Consider the following 27,087-nt stretch of genomic DNA (forward strand, 5'->3'; position numbering starts at 1 on the left):
AGAGTGTGTAACTCAGAGGGATTGAGATTTCTTTAAGTGGAGCATGTCCAACAGCTCTGGGTTTGACATAGCTTTGCATGTTAGGCAGAGCTCACCTCTGAGTAGGTGATATGCGATGGAGTAAAGCTGGAGTTTTTTTGAGATGGTCTGCATAGGGCATCTGTTTGATGCCAGTAATCCTTTTTGTGAGGTATTTCTGTAGCCTTTGTCTTGTGAGGTACATACCAAAAGGGACATTGTACTCTATAATGGGACTAATGAGTGACAAGTAGAGGGGAGCAATGACATATTTTTTCCTGGATGAGAAACCTTTTGTGATGAGGTGTGCCACATAGAAGGATTTCCTGACTACTGTGGTGATGAGATTATCAAAGGAGAGACTACTGTCCACCTGTGCCCCAAAGTCTCTTATCATACTAAAAGTGTTAAGTAGACTACCACCCATGTGGTAGCTCATGGGTACAGAGTTTTCCCAAAGGGGTTGACAATTCACTTTTTGGCATTGAGTTTGAGGCCATGACTTTGACACCAGGCATCTGTCTCAGTGAGGCCCTTTTGTAGGATGCCCACATTGTTAGGAGATTCAATTATGGCTCCCAGTTTGCAGTCATCTGCAAACTTCATTAGCCAAAGACTTTCTGTGTTAGCCTGTACTTCAGAAAATTAGATACCAAACAGGAGAGGACCCAGGACTGAACCCTGTGGTACTCCTCTTGTCACTGGTCTGAAGTCTGATTTGCTACTTTCACAGTGTGGGTTCTGTCAGTGAGCCAGTTGGCAACCCATCTTGCGACATAGGGATTTATACCTAGTTTAGTGAGGTTATCTATAATTCCAGAGTGGGGGATGGTGTCAAAAGCCTTGGCGAGATCTAGATAGGCTGTGTGAACCACCTTACCCATGTCTACGGCTTTGGTGACTGCTTCAAAGAAGTCAATCAGGTTTAGGAGACATGATCTGCCTTTTACGAACCTGAACTGGGTGGGGTCCAGAGTTTGGAGATTACCAATATCTTTGTTTATATGTTCCATGATGATACGTTCCATGACCTTGCGGACCAGGCTCAGTAGGCTAATGGGGCGGTAGTTCTGGGAGTCCGTGGTGGCTCCCCCTTTGTGGAGTGGGATAACCATCACTGTGCACCATTCAGTGGGCAGAAAGCCTGAGGTGAGGCTATGGTTGAACATGGTGCTCAGGTGGGGTGCCAGTTCATTCTGTAGTTCATGTAGAATGCAGCCTGGGATGTTGTCAGGTCCCATGGATGCTGTGTTCTTGGCTATGGAGAGTGTGTTTTTTACCTGTGCAGCTGTGATCACAGGAACTTTGAATTCTTCCAGTATAGAGATAAGCCCTTTAGGGAGTGGGGGGGGGGGGTAAAGTTAGCACTGAACATTTTTGCCATGATGTTGGCAATATCAGTTGGTTCTGTATATTTAGTGCCATTGCGCTGTAACTCAGAGCAGATCTGAGTGTTGCCATTGAGATTCTTGACATAGCTATAGAATGCTTTGTGGTTGTCTTTAGAATCAGTGGTGATTTTGTTTTCATAACTAGCTTTGGAGGATTTTATGAGGGATCTCAGCTTCCTACTGAGGCTGACCATGGAGTTCTTCAGTCATGGGATTTTACTCTTTTTTGCAACAGTTTCTTTCTTCTGTTGTAGAGTTTGTTTATGGCAGGGGACCACCAGATTGGCTTCCTTTTTTTGGAGGATAGCATCTTAGTTCTGTTAGGGATAGCACAATCCATGCACTCATGTAAGTGTTTATAAAGTGCATTTGTGTAGGATTCAGGAGTCGTACCTCTATTGTCCGTCTGCATGGGTGTCGTGAAGTTTGCCACTTCTATCTCAAGAAGTGTGAAGTTGGCTTTGGAGAAATGTTTTACAGTGGTTTCCCTAACGGAGGGTGGGGACAGGATGTGGATGTCTAGGCTGATTAGCTTGTGGTCGGATCTGACCAATGAGGAATTGACCTCTGGTATGGAACACTGGTCTCCCATGTTGGTAATGACCAGTTCTAGGATATTGTTGCCGCTGGTGGGGGTGTGGATAAGTTGATCCAAGGCATTGGAATTTATGAATTCCAGAAAACGTTGAACAAAAGAGTTGGTACATGAGTAGTTTTCCCAGTTAATGGTGGGGTAGTTGAAATTGCCCATTATTAGGGTGTTGGGTTGTACCCTAATATTTTCAGGTGTATCAAGAAATGGGAATCATGAGGGATGGTGTGGGATCTGTAGCAAGTTACAGTTTGGATTGTGGTCTTGCCCAGAGTTACTTGCACTTGGATAATCTCGGATGCATTATGCTGAGCAACTAGCCTGGAGGTGTGGATATTCTTAATGAATATGGACACGCCTCCACCTTTAGTGTTTCGGTCCAGGTTAGTTGGACGAAAGGTGTGGAATAAATTATAGCCCGGTAATGCAGGGGTGCTCTCTGGAGCTTTGAACCAGGTCTCAGTCACTGCACAGATGTCAATGTTCTCCATTTTAAGGAGTGCTTCGAGTGAATGCATTTTGAGGTTTAGACTTTTAGCATTGAGTAGCATTACCCTCAGATTTTGCTTACTTGTACCTGTTATGGTGATGAATTTGTCATTTGAACCTTGCCTAAAAAAGACATTGTAGGGGTGGCAAGTCTTACCCAGTATCCAGAATCCCAAGGGCGACAGGTGCAGGCCATCTCTGGCAAAGCATCATGGTCTGTCGATCATGTCATCCCAGGCAGACAGATACTGGATCCCCTAAGAATGACACCAGGAGCTTAGCCAATTGTTGAAGTCAATCATTTTGTCCTTATACTGTGGTAACATACTGTGTGATGGCAGGATGTTAATCAGGGTTAGGGTCATACCTGCCTGTGCTACAAGACCGGAGAGCTCTTCCATGTCTCTTTTCATGTAGATTCTATTTCTCAGACCTTTAGACCAATGTTTCTCACCTATCGTTATATAAGATTTCACTATAAACTGGGTGATTTATTTGGTCTGCCACTGACACACAATTGCTCCACCATGGCTTGGACAATATTAACTACTGGTGCAATGACAATGATCTCAAATTAAATGTGACATATGCAGTAGAGTTCATTTTAGTAATAAGACCTTTTCACATACCACACAGGTGATGCAGCCCTTTAATCAGACTGTGTTAAAAGGGTTCTCTGCACTCACTCTTACTGATAATTCCTTATTGTTTGGCCATCATGTTTCCATGGTAGCTTTGAAAGTCTTTTATCTGGCTTATTAAATTTACAAAGGCATTTCTTCTAGAGCCAAAGAGGTTTTAATTCCCCCTTACTCATATCTTATCAGACCAATTATTGAACATAATGTACCTTTTGGCATACATCTGTCTAAACATATCACTGAACCTGAGAAGCCACAGTGAAGCATAACTAAGATCAGTAGACTCAAAATTTCTAGATATATGGACAGACTGGCAGCCTTCTCTCTATATGCAGTCTCTTATAGACTCCTTCATTGAGACATGTACTTAGCTTTTTGAGCCATGAAAGATACTACCGTATCTGAATTCCTATTCTTTCACAGAACAAATTGTACCTAAAATAGAAAATTAAAAGAATAAACTTTCATCAGCATATAAATAAGTCATGTTGGTGTAATAGCTTCATAACCTGGCATACCTCTGTAGCTCTGGAAGAAAATTCATCTACATGTTAACCTGGAAAGTGCCTTCAATTTAAACATAGATAACTGGCTGGGTAGCCTCAAATCCACCCTTGGACTGTCTTTTCTTCCCTTCTTGAGGTTGCAGGGAATGTTTGAATATGGGTTTCTATTGGTATGTAGACTAATTGGCTAGTACTTAACTAGGATCCTATAACCTATAAAGTTTAAGTACTGAATCTATAACTATGACTTTATTTGTATTGAACCTGTAACCTATAAATTCAAAGTACTAAACCTATAACTATGACTATTTTGCTATATTATTAAAACTGAAATTCAGTTATCCCTATTGTGACATCCACACTCTGGGCCAGTAATCAAGGAGCCTGAATTCTCCCCACTGACACTGGAGAGGGACGTTTCCTGGGAATACAAATGGAATGTATTTCCAGATGCAGACCTTTCTGCACCAAGCACAATTTCTCTTAAGAGCAAACAGTGAGCACACCCAGCCTGGGGTCTGGGTTTTTCTCTCTGTCTCCTCCGGGTCTCCAATGAGGCTCTCCACTGGCACAGCTGCAGAGTTAAGTTCTCAGCCAAGTGCCCAAACCAAGTCCTCCACCCCTCTCTCTGTGAAACCAGTGCTTCATGTCCCTGCTCCAAATAGCTGACACACACACACACACACACACACACACACACACACACACACACACACACACACACACACACACACACACACACACACACACACACACACACACACACACTCACCTGGGAAAGGCTGGCAGAGATTTACTCGCTGTGCTCCATTCTGCCCAGACTGAGGTAGTTATCTCTGCCACCAAACACTACAAAGCCAGCTACCTAAGGCTCTTGCAAGGGTACCCAATTATACTGAGTGAAATTAATATGAATATAAAAGGTAATGTTGACCAAACAGCCAGGCTTCAGAAATGGCCACAGTGTCACTAATAGATACAAGTACTCTCAAAGTTTAAAATATTTCTCTAAAGGACCAGCCACAATGAAAGGTTTAAACATATTTAATAATAACGCAAATAAGTAATACAGCAAAAATTGGGTAGGTACAATGGCAATGGTTAATTACTCGCATAGATTTCCAGTGAATGAAATGTCCCAAAGTATATATAATCATAATTAAAGTGTAGTAATTAACACAGTAATTACCCTCCGCTGCTTTGCAACACAATAGTAATATAGTTCTCAAAAAAACCTTTGCTAGGAAACACTTTCAAATAAGTGTAGCTGACAGCATCAACTGCCCTTCGGCACAACGATAGTATAATCCAACAGCAGTATTCACTTCACCATGGATAAAAATAAGAGAGCACTTGTTCAATGTTGCTCAAATATTTATTTGGTAAAACTTGGCTAGCGCTTTCACCCGTAGGCTTCCTCAGGCCATCACAACATATATTCACAGTTAATACATTTAAATACTATTTCCTATCATGAACATTGAGGTCACTACCTGCTATCAAACAAATCCGAAGCAATTTCCAATATTATTATAAAATAATTAATTACATACATAATTAACTAAATAAATATCCGTTTATATATATTAATATCTCTTAATACGTACATATTTAAAAAAAGTTTTAAAATCAAACTATATACATAATTACTAACTTGTTGAACATAAAATTCATTCCTAATAGTTTGCATATAACTACTACTATTTATTACCATTGGACATAACTTTCTCTCACTAATTATAGTACAAATAGTATCCAATGACAAATGCATACATAACTAAATCATTTAATAGTTTTTAAAAAATACAAATAACTCAGACATAGTCTTAATCAATTAAATAGACACATGCTTAATTAAGTATGTAAATATTTTAAGAATTCATGATTCTAAATATTTTACAATCCCTGCCTACTACTGTGTATGTTTTCCATATTATAATAACATACTTAATCAAATTCTTATTGGGTGCATATATTGGACATACTTATTAATATTGGATAATAAAAATACATATAGAGAAAATACATATAAATAACATACTAATCGCACTTAGAGACATGCATATTCAGACATAAAACTTAAGATGTAGATTAGTTATATTAATATTGATGTCAGAAACCTTAAAAAAAAATATATATATATATATGTGAAACATATACATAATAGATACAAATGTTATATACGTCTCTTTTCCATTCTAACTCTTTATTGCACAATTATTTATTGATACCTAGCTTCCTAGCCTTCAAGGCAGGTTTAATAGGAATTCTATCATTCAAACCCGGTTTATGATCAGCCCTTAATCTAATAATCCATTTCATTTCATTTTCCTCAGTTTTATTAACTATATCCCCACGTCTAATCGTTATGTTATTATTCTGTAAGACCATAAACTTAAATTCATGGTCTATGGATGTATCTAAAACATGTTTCGAAAGGGCATTATTTTGTGATTTTATTTTAATATTATATAAATGCTCCTTAATACGGTCCCTAAGTCGTCTATCCGTTTTACCCACATAAAATGCAGGGCAAACCATGCAGGTAGCAAGATAGATGACGTGGGCCGTATCACAAGTAGCTTGTGCTGAAAAAGTAAAAAATTGTGACGTTTCAGGTTGCGTAAAACTTGCAGTGCCGTCGATATAAGTGCAATACCTACATTTCTGGCAAGGCTTTGTCTCTTTATTATTTTCTATCCTATGACCCATTCCTACTCTATTTGACCCACATATCATTCTATATAAATTAATTTTATTTTTATATGTAAATTTTGGGTAGTTACCTACTAATTTTAATATTTTAGGGTCTACTGTTAGTATCTCCCAATATTTTTCATAGATGTCTCTTATACTTGTCACATCCTGTGTGTAATGTATGAGCACCCTAATATCTTCATTTTTGCTATTACTATCTATATCACATTCATCGTTACTCATGACAGCTGTTTCGATATCAGCTCCACTGTCAGAAAAATAGGGCTGTGCTATGTTTCTCCTCATCCCTTCTACTTTATATAATTCTTCATTTATTTCTTTAGACTTATAAGATCTATCTAATAATTGTTGTTTCAAATTACTCAATTCTGTCTTATATCCAATATCAATAGAATTAAGATGTGATACTCTCATTGCCTGCCCTCTAATGATATTTTTAAAAATAAATCCAGGATGCATGCTATTTCTATGCAGCAGGGAGTTTCTATAACAACTTTTCCTATAGACCCCTGTATTAAGGAGGCCATTAGGTAATTTCTCAACATATACATCCAGATATGAAATCATATTCAGGGACGCTTCCATAGTGAATTTCAAATACTGTGTATGTGCATTAATTTTTACCAGGAATTCTTTAAGACTGACTTCATTAGAGCTCCAGATGAGAAAAAGATCATCTACGAAACGTGCATAAAATTTTACGTTCTGTTGGAAATCATTCATTTTAAACAAATATCTTTCTTCCCAATCTGCCATAACAAGATTGGCGTAGCTATTGGCACAAGATGTGCCCATAGCCACACCATCTTTCTGTATGTATGCCTGATTGTTAAATACAAATACATTATTACACAGTACTATTTCTATTAGATCACAAATTACATCATTATAGGCTTCCGTATATGATAGGTCTATATTAAGTCTCCTACGAATACATTCTACTCCTTCAAAGTTGGGAATAGATGTAAAGAGAGATTGAACATCTAATGTAACTAACCAATATGTAGTATCAATGGGGATTTTAGACATCCGGTCATATAACATAATTAGGAATTGTTTGGTGTCTCTAAGTATATGTAAATACTTATTCACAACGGGTCGTAGTACTGTTTCTAAGTATAGTGAAATTGGCTCAGTTACCCATCCTTTACCTGCGACAATAGGTCGCATGGGTGGGTTTGAGGGGTGTTTATGAATTTTTGGTACTCCTTGTATGCAGGGTAAAGTAGGGTGGTTAACAATACAGTAATTAAATAGATCTTCATTTATTTTGCCTTCATTATGTAGTGTATTGATATCAATCAACACTCTTTCAATGACCCTATCTACCGTATTTATTCCAATAGTTCTATAATATTGTCCATCTCTTAACATTTCTGTCATACTTATAATATATTGATCCATATCCATAATGAAAATAGGTCCGCCCTTGTTGGCAGGCCTAATCATTATGTTAGGATCATTCATTAACTCTCTTAATGCCTTCCGTTGTTTGAATGTCAAATTACCATGCCATCTCCTTTCACTATTTCTTTTCTCATGTGCATATAACTCTTGCTCAACTAATTTAGTATATGCATCAATCAATGGATGTAAGGCTGGTATATAAGTACTAGGCTTCCTATAAGCCGTCCTTTCTTTGGTATTCAAACCAAAGTCTAATTTAAGTTGTATATTTCTTGTAAAGAGCTTCAAATCAACTATTGTTTGAGTAATATCACTTTTAATGGATGGAATAAATGTAAGTCCCTTCTCCAGAACTACTTCATCATCTGTAGATAGGAAAAGTTGTTATAGAAACTCCCTGCTGCATAGAAATAGCATGCATCCTGGATTTATTTTTAAAAATATCATTAGAGGGCAGGCAATGAGAGTATCACGTCTTAATTCTACATATTGGATATAAGACAGAATTGAGTAATTTGAAACAACAGTTACTAGATAGATCTTATAAGTCTAAAGAAATAAATGAAGAATTATATAAAGTAGAAGGGATGAGGAGAAACATAGCACAGCCCTATTTTTCTGACAGTGGAGCTGATATCGAAACAGCTGTCATGAGTAACGATGAATGTGATATAGATAGTAAAAGCAAAAATGAAGATATTAGGGTGCTCATACATTACACACAGGATGTGACAAGTATAAGAGACATCTATGAAAAATATTGGGAGATACTAACAGTAGACCCTAAAATATTAAAATTAGTAGGTAACTACCCAAAATTTACTTATAAAAATAAAATGAATTTATATAGAATGCTATGTGGGTCAAATAGAGTAGGAATGGGTCATAGGATAGAAAATAATAAAGAGACAAAGCCTTGCCAGAAATGTAGGTATTGCACTTATATCGACAGCACTGCAAGTTTTACGCAACCTGAAACGTCACAATTTTTTCCTTTTTCAGCACAAGCTACTTGTGATACGGCCCACGTCATCTATCTTGCTACCTGCATGGTTTGCCCTGCATTTTATGTCAGTAAAACGGATAGACGACTTAGGGACCGTATTAGGGAGCATTTATATAATATTAAAATAAAATCACAAAATAATGCCCTTTCGAAACATGTTTTAGATACATCCATAGACCATGAATTTAAGTTTATGGTCTTACAGAATAATAACATAACGATTAGACGTGGGGATATAGTTAATAAAACTGAGGAAAATGAAATGAAATGGATTATTAGATTAAGGGCTGATCATAAACCGGGTTTGAATGATAGAATTCCTATTAAACCTGCCTTGAAGGCTAGGAAGCTAGGTATCAATAAATAATTGTGCAATAAAGAGTTAGAATGGAAAAGTGACGTATATAACATTTGTATCTATTATGTATATGTTTCACATATATATATATATATATATATATATATATATATATATATATATATATATATATATTTTTTTTTTAAGGTTTCTGACATCAATATTAATATAACTAATCTACATCTTAAGTTTTATGTCTGAATATGCATGTCTCTAAGTGCGATTAGTATGTTATTTATATGTATTTTCTCTATATGTATTTTTATTATCCAATATTAATAAGTATGTCCAATATATACACCCAATAAGAATTTGATTAAGTATGTTATTATAATATGGAAAACATACACACTAGTAGGCAGGGATTGTAAAATATTTAGAATCATGAATTCTTAAAATATTTACATACTTAATTAAGCATGTGTCTATTTAATTGATTAAGACTATGTCTGAGCTATTTGTATTTTTTAAAAACTATTAAATGATTTAATTATGTATGCATACTATTTGTACTATAATTAGTGAGAGAAAGTTATGTCCAATGGTAATAAATAGTAGTAGTTATATACAAACTATTAGGAATGAATTTTATGTTCAACAAGTTAGTAATTATGTATATAGTTTGATTTAAAATTTTTTTTAAATATGTACGTATTACGAGATATTAATATATATAAACGGATATTTATTTAGTTAATTATGTATGTAATTGATTATTTTATAATAATATTGGAAATTGCTTCGAATTTGTTTGATAGCAGGAAGTGACCTCAATGTTCATGATAGAAAATAGTATTTAAATGTATTAACTGTGAATATATGTTGTGATGGCCTGAGGAAGCCTACGGGTGAAAGCGCTAGCCAAGTTTTACCAAATAAATATTTGAGCAACATTGAACGAGTGCTCTCTTATTTTTATCCATGGTGAAGTGAATACTGCTGTTGGATTATACTATCGTTGTGCCGAAGGGCAGTTGATGCTGTCAGCTACACTTATTTGAAAGTGTTTCCTAGCAAAGGTCTTTTTGAGAACTATATTACTATCATGTTGCAAGGCAGCGGAGGGTAATTACTGTGTTAATTACTACGCTTTAATTACGATTATATATACTTTGGGACATTTCATTCACTGGAAATCTATGCGAGTGATTAACCATTGCCATTGTACCTACCCAATTTTTGCTGTATTACTTATTTGTGTTATTCTTATAGGGCAAGGTACAAACGAAGCAGTAACAGTTCTTTATATTTTATATATTTAATAATAAATAAAAAGAATATGAAAATATGGAATATCTTTTTACAGTAAATACCAGAGTTTCAGCCACAGGAAATATTAAAAGTAATACATGTGGAAAGATTCACACAGTTACAGAAAAACAATATTTAACTATTATCACTATATTTTACTGACTGATCTAGAGAATTACTGTACCTACTTACTTAATAGAGCAAGGCGAGATGAAGTAGGTGAGGGATCCTTCTATGTCAGATTCCAAGAAACAGACTACCCTGATACTTCAGTCTCAGCTAATATTAACACTTTATTTCTGTACAGAATGACATCATGCACATCTGGTCATCTGACTTCTGGTTCCCATGCAACCCCCCATTGCTAGAAACTTCCAGGATTTAGCACCTACATGTCAATAATACACACATAAGAGTTTTGCTCAGATCTGATGCAGCATCTGGAAGTCATAAAACAATTACAGACTTCTGCTCCTCCTACAGAGACTAAAAGACCATGTTTCTTACAGACATTGTATCTCTGGCTTCATCTTTATGGCCTAGACCTAGTAATTTAATTTCTTATTATTTCTCAAAGTCAGGTGGATTGAGAATAATGTCTGCTCTTCCAATATCATCTGTTACAATGTATTCATTTCAACAGTTACAATCCATACATTTAATCAGCTACCAAATGCATGTATATTTAGAGTCTGTTAGCAGGAGTAGCAGGACCCACTGTTGATACATTTTAATGCAATCAGCTTTACAACTACATTTTTCAGCACAAACATCTGTACAAATCAGTTTGATATACAAATGACATATAATTCTTTACAAAATTTCAGCTAACTGTGTTGGCATATGTTACACATCCATTGTCCTACTTCTCCTGGCATAGCTGGCAATAACCACATTGTTACACCAATAATTATTCCCTACATGTAATAATCTTTTTACCAATTTCTTTTGTTTTAATTGCACTATTTTTCCTTAGTATGAATGTCTTGAAAAACTGCTAATTTTATACACTTTATTCAGAATTACCTATATTCTTACTAAAATGTGTTATCTACATTTAAGAGGACAACTATTTTTTCTTAAATCACATGGCATTATGTTTAATAATGATATCATAATGTCAGCTACTGAAAAACACAAGAAGATGTAAAAGCAAGAACAATTTCTGGATCTTCTTCTTATAGGATTTAAAATTAATTTCAATGAAAACAGTGATAGTTTCAATAATAAAACAAAGTAACATAATGCAGAGCATGGTAGCAGCTAAAAACGTGACTGTTATATTCAGTAACTCTATTAAAGTACAATCGTATTTAATAAAGCTACTGAATAAAACAGTCACAGCTTCAGCTCCTGCCATACTCTACATTGTGTTATTTTGTTTTATTGTTTATTTCTTAATTACATTTATAGTTTCAATAATACCAACACTTAATATGCTTTGATCAATCCCAAAATATCTTGATTTGTTATCATCATCTTTAGCATATAAAAAGTACAATATTAAGATAATATTTTTATTTTAGTAAACAATTTTCAGAACTGTCTGCTAGAGATTAATTATTTTAGCCTAGCACATTTCACTGTTATTGTCTGATTCTGTGGAATAGAGGGAAAAAGCCCTGACTATGACCCAAATGACCTGAGTTCAAATAATGGCTCAGTCACTGGAGACATTAGGCAGAGCAGATTGAATGTGAATAGCTTAATCCAGCTCAGCCATCCTGGAGTGTGAAGTGGTAGTTAACAGTCTTCTGTTCCCATACAAAAGGAGGTATGTAAAACATTAATGACCATGGAGTGAGAGGATATGGGCCTTGCAGTCCCAAGCTAGTGACAGTAACCATGGGTCACATGTGGAGTGAGGGCATTGTTTGATTCGCTGGAGATGTTTGTGCTTATGTCAGCTACTAGGGGTGAGATTAGGGCCATACCAAACAGCATCATTACCGAGATGCTGACAAGAGCACAGATCCCCTTCATGGCTATGTGAATATGTCCATAGGTTTATACTAAGCCAGCAATATGCTGACCACTGTAGGTTTAGCCAATGACACTGCAGAAGAAGAACCCTTGAAGGAAGGTAATAGTTCAGAAGATGAAGGTAGGAGGAAAGGACAGTTTGGGAGATAAAGATAGAATATTTTCAGCTTGCATTATGCTACACAGAAGGTAGAGTGAAGTTGGAGAAAAAAAAGGGAAAAAGAAAAATAGGAACAATGTAAGGGAGTGGACAGAAGCTGGGGGAAGTTAGGAAAGTAAAGCAGAGAAGGAATAGAGAGATGTGAGATGTGATAATATTTAGTTTGGCAAATTTAGATATTTGTAGTCAGCACCTCTTCAGGTGAATTTAGGGGATCCCATGCATTCATCTAATTGAAATTTGAATGTTGGTAGGATTTTGCTCTTTCTAATATGCAGGGAAATTTGTTCTATAGGTGAGATAGGCATCAAGAGAGGAATTTTTGCCTGAACCAGAGTTAGTTGATATTTTGGTGTATAACTAGACCTTTGTGATGAGTATTAACTACGGAAGATTTCATTTTGAAGAAGAAGAGATCACAGAGAGCAGGTCTGTTGCAGGTTAGAAGGTAAGGTACAGATCACCTTGCAAGAGTCTATAGATCACAGAAAATAAAATCAGGTTTTTAGTTTATCAGAATAAGAGCAATTCTTTAAATATTGGTTTCTTTTGTTTTAACAAGCTGGGGTATCTGGTTGGAAGTCTTGATTAGAAACTGAGCACTGGATTCTATAATGGGATGAAAGATAGAGTAAAAGAGAAACAGAATAGTTTGAATCTGTATGAGAAACCACTATGGAAGAGATGAGAAAGAGAGAGAGAGAGAGAGAGAGACAGCAAGAGCGAGAGAAGGATTTTCTAACAATATTGCAGATATGCTGATTTAAGTACAACCCTCTGCTTGTGCAAGTTCATAAATATCAGATAATGATGTGAATAATAAGGTGAATTCTATTAAAAAGCTATTGTATAGGAGTGCCATTTTAGTCAAACTGACTAAACTAAACGTATTTGCATTTAGGGTGACTCTGTGGTTAGATCATCAGTTGCTAGTGTGATCAAGGCTCAGCTGTAAGGGTGAAGTAAAGAAGGCATCTGCCCCTGGCACAAAATATTAGGGGACATGATTTCAGATGCCAGTGTTTTGGGAGTACAGTATATTAGTCTTGAAATTAATACCAATACTGCACTTGCTGTCACTGTTGAAGCACTCAGTGTGTGAGGTATGTAGCAACTGTACCAATCTTCTTATTACAGTTTTAGCACTCAGCTTTCTACAGTTACACTTACGAGTGAAAATCTATTTTTTTTAGTCTTCACTTTGACAAGAGCTCTTTTTTTCTTTAATTTTCGCAGAGGCACCAATTTGGGAATCTGTGCAGAATGCTGATTGAACTAGCTATAGTTCTTGTTCTGGATCAATGCCTTGTTGAAGTATTAATGAATCTGGGAAAAAGGGGAGTTTATGATGATCAACAGCTTGCATATTCAACCAATTTATTTAGGTAAAGGTTATTAGCATTCAGCTTAACAGGCCATTTATCAATATATTAAGAAACCTTTGCATATAGATGGAGAAACATGCTAATGTTATGGTTGTGGTATCCTTCTAGCCAGTTAAAGATAATTGATGTAGCTGACACCAGCACCATCAAGACACTAATGTCATGTCATGACAGCTGGAACTTACACCCATCCTATCTGTTATGCCATGTCAATTTAATTGTGAGGGTAATTAAAAGTAATTACAATACTTATGGCACACATTCCTCCAGCACTATCTAGTAACATGATTATGAGTTAAAGAAGTAGCTGTTTATGAATAATTTATTTGGGCATGCTTTTGCATCACAAAAACTGACCGGTTTATTATTGTAAGGAATACTTCTGCTGGATACAGAGGTAAGGATGGAATGTGTCTATGCATGCACACACATTCTTCTTGTGAACTGAATGAGTAAGGAGTGGATACAGCCGTAAGGATGGAATGCTTTTATGCATGCGCACACATTCTTCTTGTGTACTGAATGAGTCAGGACTGGGCGCAGAGGTAAGGCTGGAATGTGTTTATGCATGCACACACATTCTTCTTGTGCAGTGAATGAGTCAGGACTGGGTGCAGAGGTAAGGAATGAATGTGTTTATGCATGTGCACACATTCTTCTTGTGCACTGAAGGAGTCAGGACTGGGTACAGAGGTAAGGACGGAATGCTTTTATGCATGCACACACATTATTCTTATGCATGAATGAGTCAGGACAGGGTACAGAGGTAAGGATGGAATGTGTTTATGCATGCACACACATTCCTCTTGTGCACTGAATGAGTAAGGAGTGGATACAGATGTAAGGATGGAGTGTGTTTATGCATGCACACACATTCTTCTTGTGCATGAATGAGTCAGGACTGGGTGCAGAGGTAAGGAAGGAATGTGTTTATGCATGCACACACATTCTTCTTGTGCACTGAATGAGTCAGGACTGGGTACAGAGGTATGGACGGAATGCTTTTATGCATGCACACATTCTTCTTGTGAATAAATGAGTCAAGACTGGGTGCAGAGGTAAGGATGGAATGCGTTTATGCATGCGCACATATTCTTCTTGTGAACAGAATGAGTAAGGAGTGGATACAGACATAAGGATGGAATGTGTTTATGCATGTACACACATTCTTTTTGTGCATGAATGAGTCAGGACTGGGTACAGAGGTAAGGACGGAATGCTTTTATGCATGCACACACATTTTTTTTGTGCACTGAATGAGTCAGGACTGGGTGCAGAGGTAAGGATAGAATGTGTTTATGCATGCGCACACATTCTTCTTGTGAACTGAATGAGTAAGGAGTGGATACAAACGTAAGGATGGAATGTGTTTATGCATGCACACATATTCGTCTTGTGCATGAATGAGTCAGTACTGTGTGCAGAGGTAAGGAAGGAATGTGTTTAAGCATGCGCACATATTCTTCTTGTGCACTGAATGAGTCAGGACTGGGTACAGAGGTAAGGATGGAATGCTTTTATGCATGCACACATATTCTTTTTGTGGACTGAATGAGTCAGGACTGGGTGCAGAGGTAAGGATGGAATGTGTTTATGCATGCGCACACATTCTTCTTGTGAACTGAATGAGTAAGGAGTAGATACAGATGTAAGGATGGAATGTGTTTATGCATGCACACATTCTTTTTGTGCACTGAATGAGTCAGGACTGGGTACAGAGGTAAGGATGGAATGCTTTTATGCATGCACACACCTTCTTGTGCATAAATGAGTCAGGACTGGATATAGAGGTATGGAGGGAATGTGTTTATGCATGCGCACACATTCTTCTTGTGCACTGAATGAGTCAGGACTGGGTGCAGAGGTAAGGATGGAATGTGTTTATGCATGCGCACACATTCTTCTTGTCCACTGAATAAGTAAGGAGTGGATACAGACGTAAGAATGGAATGCTTTTATGCATGCACACACATTCTTTTTGTGCACTGAATGGGTCAGGACTGGGTGCAGAGGTAAGGATGGAATGTGTTTATGCATGTGCACACATTCTTCTTGTCCACTGAATGAGTCAGGACTGGGTACAGAGATAAGGACGGAATGCTTTTATGCATGCACACACATTCTTCTTGTCCACTGAATGAGTCAGGACTGGGTACAGAGATAAGGACGGAATGCTTTTATGCATGCACACACATTCTTCTTGTGCACTGAATGGGTCAGGAATGGGTGCAGAGGTAAGGATGGAATGTGTTTATGCATGCACACACATTCTTCTTGTACACTGAATGAGTCAGGACTGGGTGCAGAGGTAAGGAAGGAATGTATTTATGCATGCACACACATTCTTCTTGTGCACTGAATGAGTCAGGACTGGGTACAGAGGTAAGGACGGAATGTATATATGCATGCACACACATTCTATTTGTGCATGAATGAGTCAGGACTGGTTACAGAGGTAAGGATGGAATGTGTTTATGCATGCACACACATTCTTCGTTTGCACTGAATGAGTCAAGAGTGTTGAATATGAGGATTTATAGTCATGGCTGCACTGATTGGAACTGATGGGTTACATAAGGGGTCAGAGTAATGATTTCCTTTGATATAGAGATTGAGCTATTGAGGAAAGGAATGTGTATTAATCACTGCACTAATTGAATGATTGGTGAGCTTAAATGGGACGAATAATGATGTCTACATTGATATGAACTGGTGTGCTAAGGAAAGAATGATAAATAATTGTTCCACAGTGAAATAGATGTCAGTGTAGGGGGAGGTGGATGGCTCTTTACTTTACAGTTATATTGCCATGGATAAGGAGACATTCACTTATGTTAATTTGGTGACAGTGACAGAGGTACTAAAGGGATAGGGAGGTGTGTATATTTATTGTACTGCTACAGTGCTTGGAAAAGGAGTTCAAAGCAAAGATGCTATAATGTTTTGGAGTGGATGTACTTACTTTCACATTGCAGTGATGAGTATGGTGGAATGTGGGGATGGGACTGAATAGCTATAACAAGGAGACATTGATACACTGGTGACTGGCAAGGAGACTGTACTGTTTTGTATTGACTATTCTCATTAACTGACTGTTATTTGGACATAGGGATGTGCACATTTTACTGATTTCACTATCCAACTGTCAAGGATTAATGCATGTGACTATGAGGTGCTTAGACTGCTGTTTTATGTAATGACCTCTGCTGTACAGTATAATAATTAATTAGCAATCTGCTCTTTAGCATGGACCTTGGTGAGCACATGTCATGCAATACATACTAGCATTAAGTAACTGTAGACTCTGTGAATCATTGTTGTTTTAAGTTCTGACTTACATGAAGTTGTCATTGAGGATTTATGAACATCCCTAAATTATACACAACAAAATTCAGTGAATCCATTATATTAGAAGTCTGTTGTTTGCAATACTTTTAGAAATTATTATTCATTTTGTTGAAAGTGTTATATTTTGTCTCAGAACAGAAGACTTGAACAGTATGCTAGAAATGAGGGAAGAGGTTTGACAACTAAAACTCAGTGTGGACCACCTGCTTTGTCACAATACATCAGTAAAAAGAAAAGTTTGAAATTAATGTCTTTCATGTAAAGATGGAAAGCTTTATACTTGTAAATTAAATAATGACACTTTATTGCCATTTCATATTGTTAATTTGATATTACTTTTATTTATTAGCATCCAGTATTGAATATGTCTTTAATTTTTAATGAAGGTTTAGGTGCTTTTAACTTTCAATTAATGTTTTAAACATATGACATATAGAGTTTGAGTACTACTTTGAAAAGTAACTGTAATTCTGAAAACATTTATGTACTACTGTTAGACAAAATGCTAAACATGAATTAAATATATATTTTTTGCATTATCCTTATGTTAGTGTTGTTTTAGTATGTATTAAGGCACGCCTTCTAGCTAAGAAAAATTATGTTAGGTAAAACCAAAGTCTAATAATAAACATGGCAGCAAGCAATCATGAAGGCAATTGTTAATGGATGAGTTGGAAATGAGGAAGTGATACACCCCCAGATTCACTATAATTCCATGCAGGACTAGCTTAGTCCTGCACAGAATCAGCCATTTAGGAGCAAGATGGCAGCATGCCTGGCATATTAATGAAGGCACGCTGCCTGAGCTCCTAAATGACATGGAGCGTGTACTAGTGTAGGGGGCTTGTCTCAGAGCAGTGCTCTCAGAATATACATGCTCCTGCAATCAAGAACAGCAATTTAGGAATAAGAATGAGTGAGACTGCTCATAGGTGTTTGCATACTCCAGCAACATCCCCCAAGTTTATAAGAGCAATAGATAAAATATAAAATATAAGCAAGCTGTTTTTATTTTATGAAACAGATAAAATTTAACCATATGTGTGTGGGTTTGCCCATCCCTTAACTACGTTTATTGCAGCACAAAAGGATAAAAATCAAGATATATGTAAATGAAACAGTACTGCATTAGTGTAGTGAGCAGAGCATTCGCCTTACGAGCAGTCATTCCTGGTCCGAGTCTCACTCCAGTACATTCCATTTTCCATGTCAAATCACTTTATGAACAATATTTTTTGTTGCATAACCTGCTAAATAATATATATTTGTGAACTGGAGTACTGCATTAAATGCAGATGTGAGGTGTCATTGTCATAATGTTGTAAAATCCACAGATAATCACAAGTGCCCCATACAGTATATGTACACATGAATCAGGGATACAAATCGAAGGTACAATGTGTGACGAATGATAAATCTATAGAGTTTCAAAATCCACTACCTTCCCAAGAACCATTTTACATTACTATCTAAACTACTGCAGGGGTAAACGGGAGTAAGCACTATTAAGCATGAGTAAGCATATTTAAGCAGTAGTAAGTGGGTTTAAGCCCGTTTATGTGGGGGTAAGCAATGCACACATAGGTTAAGCAATATTGAAGCTAACTCTCTGTAAGCATATTTAACTGGAGGTTAGCATTGCTTACCGTCATGCAAACCCGCACAAACCCACTTACAATTTCTGAAAAGTGCATTAATCACTCTGTATGCAACAGCTACTGTTCTGGCCAGAAACAAAATAAACAGCCTTTGCAGGTCTTGGTGTAAGCAATGTGTAGGCCAGCTAACTCAGTTTGCTCATTGGTATACCCCTTTAAACAATGCCAACCTTAGGTAAGCAGGTTTGCCCATAGCTTAGCATCTTCTAAAACCATCCAATCACAGCAAAGTGTAGGAAATCAGCCCTATTTAAACCTAACAGGCAGGAATACATCTCATAACTGTTTGCAGCTTCCTCCTGTAGGCACTATGACTGGTATGGGAGAGGGTGTGTGCTTTCAGGCACAGGGCTGGGGCATCCAGGAGTCCAGAGTCATGGCAGGACTCCTTGTAAAAGACCATGACCAGAGACTGCTGCAGGGTCAGTACCAGGGTTCCCAATATAAAGTAGAAGCCTGGGACCATCTTGCCCATGACCTCACCAGTGCCACTGGCATACCTCGAACTGGTGAGCAGGTCAGGCATCACTATGCCGACCTGAAGCAGTGAAAGGGGAATCTCTTGGATCAGTGGGTCCAAGAGGATAGGAAGACGGGGGATGTCCCAGCTGTGTGTAAGTATTAGTCCACTACCTATTTAATAATTGCCAGCTCATGAATATTATGGATAGAAGTTGTCAGGCTCCAGATTAACAACAGCAAATTTATTGTAGAACAGTAAAACAAACAGATATTCCCAGTTAGCACTTTTGTTTCACTTCTATTAACTCAGAGACTTCTTCAGACTGTCTGCAATAAATTTGCTGTTGTTCATCTGGAGCCTGACAACTTCTTTTGGATTTTTGGATTTTTATTTGTGCTGCTGTGGAAGTGATATATTATGGATAGGTATGGCTAAATATTCCTCTTATGTCTTTTGCAGTGGCAGATGAGTGGGCTGCCAACCAGAAAGCCCATGCCTGTAGATTGCACTGGTTGTGACGCGACGTTAATAATACTCTTGGATGTACTGTCATAGGAAATAAATCTAAAAGTAGTATTAAGTTAATCACCTGTATAAAACCTGTATTGTTTAAGGCATGTACTGCATACACCAGAGAATATGGCAGAAAGAGTCTCATATAGGTTGTATGTAAATAAAAGCATAATAGCCTGACAATAAATGTCTACATGTTTGTAAATGATTTGGGGATTTAAGACAGTCTTTTTCCATAGAATTGTTACTCCTCTGGTCTTATTTTTAGAAGAAGATTGAGCAAGTATTGTGTATTCCTTAGGGTCCCACATAAATGTGTCATCTATTTTAAAGTGTGCCTCTTGGAGAAAAATTATTTGAGCCTTGTTTAGTTTAAAATAATTTAGTAGGTTGGCTCTCTTATATGGGTTGTTTAAGCCATTAGAGGATATCAAAGTTAAATCCATATCAGAATTCTTTAAAGATAAATAATAAAGGAACTTGTATGAATAGAATCCTGTATACATAATACTCTTCCTGAATAGACAATAGACTATCAATTGTTTTATTTCTATTTATCTCAATACAAATAATTTTCCCCATGAAAGATAAAAGTAAAACTGTGTCAGGCATTTCAAAACTAGAGAAGCAGTCATATAACAAATAATTAGCATATTTCACTCTGATATAAACTTTAATGCACCCTATACATGGAATGAGATACATTCCTAGTCTAAGAAGCAAAGACAGTATCCGTCACGGAATCCAGACACCAAGCAATAGTTGTTTAAAAATGTATAAATCTTTTATTCCAAACGAAAGACAAAAAGAATATCCACAAGGGCTTTCACTTGGATGTTCCGAGCTTTCTCAAGTAGTTCTTCTGTTTTCACGGAACTGTTTAAATAGTTGCTAGGCTCCAATTAAGCCACATAACTTGTGTTTAATTAAACAATTGTCACAAATAAGTAAGACTAATAAATTAATGTTAAACACTAACATTCAGTTACTGGGTGGCCACGGTGGTGCAGTGGTTAGCATTGCCGCCTCACAGCAAGAGGTTCTCCGGTTCGATCCTCGGCTGGGGTGCCTTCTGTGCGGAGTCTGCATGCCCTCCCTGTGGTCGCGTGGGGGTGCTCCGGTTTCCTCCCACATCCCAAAGACATGCTGCAGGTGGATTGGATACTCTAAATTGGCCCTAGGTGTGTGTGTGAGTGTGCCTTCGGTGGAAGGTTGGGCGCCGGGCTGGCAACTCGACACCGTGAAAGTCTACTGCCATTCAATGTGCGGACAAGGTGATCCGCTGTGGCGACCCCTAACTGGGAAAAAGCCAGAAGAAGAAGCACTAACATTCAGTTAACATTATTATTTTCTGTGTGTTATATACCAATCCTTCAGTTTGTCGTTTGTTTAAACTAAAAAACCAGTGCATGTAAATATAATTACAAATAACAATGAGTCTTTTAACTGAGTTTTAAACTTGAAGCTATCTAATGCCATTTCATTACACACACATATATTAAAATTTTTATAAAAACATGAAATAGACCAAATGATACAAATTATATATTTTCCTACCCCTTCCACCCCATCCCCCCCCCACATTTTCCTCTTGTTACCAATGATTATCTTTACCATATAAAATGTAAAAAGTACAAAATGTACCTGACCATATCTTGTAAAGATTTTTCATTACAAGTGTGTATATTGTGGCAGTTAGATTACTATAAAAATGTATATGTCATTTAAATTAATTGATTATAGTCTGGCCCTTCTCAGTTTTAAAACTGGCTTGATACTAATAGTGTCATTTAAACCCGGCCAGCTACTGGCATCTAATCTTAACTGCCATATTAACTCTTTATACTCGAGAGTGGACTCCCAGTCCCCCCCTCGGACCTCATGTTCTACCTGATCAACTACCATAAATTTAAAATTGTGGTTTGGACATACAAGGGAATGTTTGTATAGTACATTAGTTTCTTTATTCTTCGCTATTTCATAGAAATGCTCATACATTCTTTTTCTAAGTTCCCTTTCCGTCTTACCAATGTAAAAACTTTTGCAGAACGTGCACACCACCAGATATATAACCCCCTTAGAATTACATGTGAAATATGTAGGGGATTTTATCCTCATTTTTCTAGAAGGTAAGTATACCCCTGTGTCATCTACGATTGCATGACATTGGTGACAAGCTCCGCATTTGTAAGTACCCAATTTCTTTGTTACACTTCTGTCTCTTCTTTTCCTTTCAAAAATCTCCTTGAGATTTGTTCCCTTCTTTTTAATGAATCTTGGTTTGTGTGGTAATGTGTTCTTTAATTCTTTGTGGGACATAAGTACTGGCCAGAATTTACCAATAACCCTTTCTATTTCAGGGGCTTGGTCACAATATGTATAAGTGAATTTAGGACCAGTGAATTTGTTCTGTTTAGTAACCATCACTTCACTGTTTGTATGTCTCTTCCCCACCAATGGATAATATGTTGTGTTTCTTTTGTCCATTACTTCTTTAACTAGTACCTTAAATAAATCCAGAGGGTAACCTCTTTCTAAAAACATGTGTTGCAGTGTTTTAACTTCACTCAAAAAGTCAACCTCTGTACTGCACATTCTGGACGCTCTAATTAGTTGCCCTTTAAGAATGCCCTTTTTCTGTGAAAAAGGGTGTGCACTGTGAAAGTGCAAAAATGAATTTGAAAATGAATCTTTCCTATGAATTTTTGATTGAAAAGTTTTATTAGCATAATCTTTGTAGAGATTAACATCCAGATAGTGCAGTTCATTTGTTGTTATTGTATGTGTAAACCTAAGAAAAGATGTAGAGCTGTTAATATGTACCAAAAAGTCTAACAATGAATCTTGTGTTCCTTTCCACAAAATACAAATGTCATCCAAAAATCTCCTATAGAAAAGTATGTGGCAATCCCAAGGCGATGTAAATACAAATTCTGACTCCCATCTATGGAGTATCACATTTGCATAAATACTAGCACATGGTGCCCCCATTGCCACTCCTTTAAGTTGTTTAAAAGTTTCACCATTAAAAAACAGCAAGTCGTTCTCTAGTATAATGGTCATAAATTCTACCATCAGGTTTATTAAGTTCCCGTTCAGGTCAGTTTCTTGAATGAAAAAATCACTAAACCACTGCAACCCTGTTTCATGTGATATACTTGGGAACAAATCCTTGATGTCAATCGTTGCCATTAGAATATCTGGGTCAAAACTGTCACAGGGTACACTTTTCAAAAACTCCCATGAGTCTTTGCACAGGTGTTTCAATAAATGCATATACTTTTTGGTTACAAAGTCTACAAATTTAGCTAATGGTTCAGTAATACCACCACTGCCAGCTACTATTGGTCTGAATAATAATGGGTCTGTCCCTTTGTGTGTTTTTGGGATTCCAAATATTAATGGAAGCTTAGGTTTGGGAACGTGCAAGAAATTAAAGGATTTTTCACTGATAACACCCTGAAGTAAGTAATCATTCAAAGCGTATTTAATTTTGGCCCAGGATATATTGACTTCATTTTTAGACACCATCATGTATTGTTCATCATTATGGAGCATTTGGTGGAGGTGTTCCTCATAATTGCTGTTATACATGCGAACAATACCCCCACCCTTGTCCGGTTTCATCACCCTTATGTTGTCCCTTTTCAATGTTTCAATGAAATTCATTTCAACTTGTTTTAAGTTGTCTTTCTCTGTTCTTGTGTGTGGTAAAGCCCTAAGTTCAGTTTCCACTAATTGTTCAAACAGTTTAATCAAAAGGTGCATTGGGGGGTTGAATAGGCTTTTCCTATCTAACCCAGAATGATTCTGTGCTTGCTGTTTGAAAAGATACTGTACATTAAGGCTCCTGGTAAAGAGTTTTAAATCAATTAGGGTGGAAGGTAAATTGCACTTTCTGTTAGGGACAAAATGTAAACCCTTTGTAAACACATTGAAGGCAATATCATCAGGAATTGTTTCTGTGTAATTATAAATAGTAAATTTGGACCTGACATGTAGCTTACATGCCCCATGTGAAGTGTTAACAATTGTTTCTCCCTTATTCCCATTGTTTCCAAAACTTTCAATGTCAGTGTGTTCTTTACTGTTACCTAATAAGTAACAAATTCCTTTTTGACCTAAGTGTCCCAACTGCGGGCTTGGTTTTGTCTCCACCCCATTGGTCTCCCGGGGTGTTGATAAAAATCCTGTGTGGACCCTTTACGCTCTTTTTGCGCTAGCCTTGCACTTCTCCTAGGGGGTTCATTGGCCCAATTGTTACTCGGGGTTTGATTCCCCTCTTTGTTTGTATTTTGTCCTTCGGCCCTAAATGGTTTATGTAAGGGGTAAGCCAGACCCTCCCTATATTCATTGAGATCTCTCTCCAGTTTACGCAATGTCCTGTTGATAACCTTGTTACAAAACATGTCAACATCTTCAAATGCCTTATTGTATTCCAATTTAACTGTACCAAAGTGTTTTCATCAGAAATAATGTTATTATTTAATATGTTTAAATCATTCATTATTACATTCTGTTTAGATTCGTATTCTTCGACCATAACACATAATAATTCTAACCCTGCACGGTCAAAAATTCCACACAGTTTTTGATAATACTGTGTCCCACTTTGAACATTGTTTGGGAATTTAAATAGTCGCAAACCCTTAGGTATGCGTTTCACCTTTATACATTCTTTTAAATAATCAACCTCCAATTGGTTGTTTTTCAAAGCATACAATTTCTTTTTGAAATTGTCAAATTCATTTTCTATCATTGCTGAACAATTTGTAACAACAGTACCTTTATGAAAAGAAAATTGTTGCTCTGCCCAGCTTGTAAAGCTGAAGTCCTTGTTACGATGCTGTCTTTTGTCCGTTTTTGAAGTCTTTGACTTCTGTATAATGTCTTGTCTGTCTGCTCGGTCATTTCCTTCATTATGTTTCGACCTGACAATGCTCGTGTTGTTCTGACCACAATTTGGTCAAGAAAACGCGGTGTTCTGATCACCGCTAGCTCCGAATGAGCTTTTTTCTTTTTGTGCTGCGTGCTGCTGGTTCACTGTCGGAGTATTAGATCCTGAATTGGCTCCTTTCAGAAGCCCTGTGATCTCGGCTAATGCAGCCAAAACCCGGTTAAACTCTGCTCGCGTTACCGGTGTTTCTGGACCGTTGCTGTTTAAAATTTCTGGTGTATCCACCGGGTTGAAGGTATCTGCTTCCGCAGCCATGACGCACCCACAAAGCCAACCAAAACAATTGCTGAAACACAGACCAAGAAGCAAAGACAGTATCCGCCACGGAATCCAGACACCAAGCAATAGTTGTTTAAAAATGTATAAATCTTTTATTCCAAACGAAAGACAAAAAGAGTATCCACAAGCGCTTTCACTCGGATGTTCCGAGCTTTCTCAAGTAGTTCTTCTGTTTTCACGCAACTGTTTAAATAGTTGCTAGGCTCCAATTAAGCCACATAACTTGTGTTTAATTAAACAATTGTCACAAATAAGTAAGACTCTTATAAATTAATGTTAAACACTAACATTCAGTTACCATTATTATTTTCTGTGTGTTATATACCAATCCTTCAGTTTGTCGTTTGTTTAAACTAAAAAACCAGTGCATGTAAATATAATTACAAATAACAATGAGTCTTTTAACTGAGTTTTAAACTTGAAGCTATCTAATGCCATTTCATTACACACACATATATTAAAATTTTTATAAAAACATGAAATAGACCAAATGATACAAATTATATATTTTCCTACCCCTTCCACCCCATCCCCCCCCCACATTTTCCTCTTGTTACCAATGATTATCTTTACCATATAAAATGTAAAAAGTACAAAATGTACCTGACCATATCTTGTAAAGATTTTTCATTACAAGTGTGTATATTGTGGCAGTTAGATTACTATAAAAATGTATATGTCATTTAAATTAATTGATTATAGTCTGGCCCTTCTCAGTTTTAAAACTGGCTTGATACTAATAGTGTCATTTAAACCCGGCCAGCTGCTGGCATCTAATCTTAACTGCCATATTAGCTCTTTATACTCGAGAGTGGACTCCCAGTCCCCCCCTTGGACCTCATGTTCTACCTGATCAACTACCATAAATTTAAAATTGTGGTTTGGACATACAAGGGAATGTATACATTCCTAGTCTAGCAAACAAAACTAAATCTGCTAGACTACCTATCCTAACCATCAACCTTTGTTGGTTCAAGCTCATGAAAACAAAGTAAAAAATGGAGAATATATTATAAATTAAGAGAAAAATAGTAGTGATAAACAACTAATCAGATATTGATTCCAGTTAGGTTTTACAGATGAGTTACATACACTATTACTAGAAACATTAAACATTCATACAGTAATTATTCACTAAAGAAGCAAGAGACATATTAGGATATATATTATCTGAATTTAGTGCTTATTAGACTAAGGAAACATTAGCTTTATTAACAATCTAAATGATTACCCAAAATACCTAAGCATGTCATCTGTATTAGTTCTAATAAAAACTTCAAAATGGCAGAACAAATCAAAGAATCATTTAGCATTTGTATTTACTTATCCTCTGAATAAATGTTATCATGACAAACTCCCACTAAATAAAAACTTCATGAGAATTGGGTGTTACCACACAGTGAGTGTGTGTCATTCCCAAAAGATGTTAACATAGATTTTTAGAAATATTCCATAAGACATATTTGTCCTTAATTAACTCCTAAACTTTTGGAATAGCAGATGTTTAAATAACTGACTAAAATCAATAATAATTAACTAGCATCAGTTAAAATGACAACAATTAGTAAAAAAACATTATTTATGTAAAACTTGGTATGGATAACAGATCTTAAAAGTGAATGACTCAAAGACAAAATTAAGACAGAAATAGCTGTAAATATCTACCATAGTAATAGGGTAATACTGAAACTCATAACTTGTTTGTTGTGTTATCACAAGTCATATATATTACTGAGCTCTTTCCCTGTCATAAAGTGCTAATATACTAAAATATATGACTTTATAATAACTGAAAACATGACATCTACAATATAAATAATATCTATGATACAATAAGGAAATTAACATATTAAATGCAAAGTAATTATAGTTCAATCAAAATTATTCATACATATTTTTGCTAGGATTTAGTATGATGTTTGTGTATCCTTACAGTTATCACCATTAGTCATAAGCATTTCCTG

The sequence above is a fragment of the Protopterus annectens genome, chromosome 1.part1, assembly GCF_019279795.1.
Source record: "Protopterus annectens isolate FY-2018-M chromosome 1.part1, PAN1.0, whole genome shotgun sequence".
Lineage (NCBI taxonomy): Eukaryota > Metazoa > Chordata > Ceratodontiformes > Protopteridae > Protopterus > Protopterus annectens.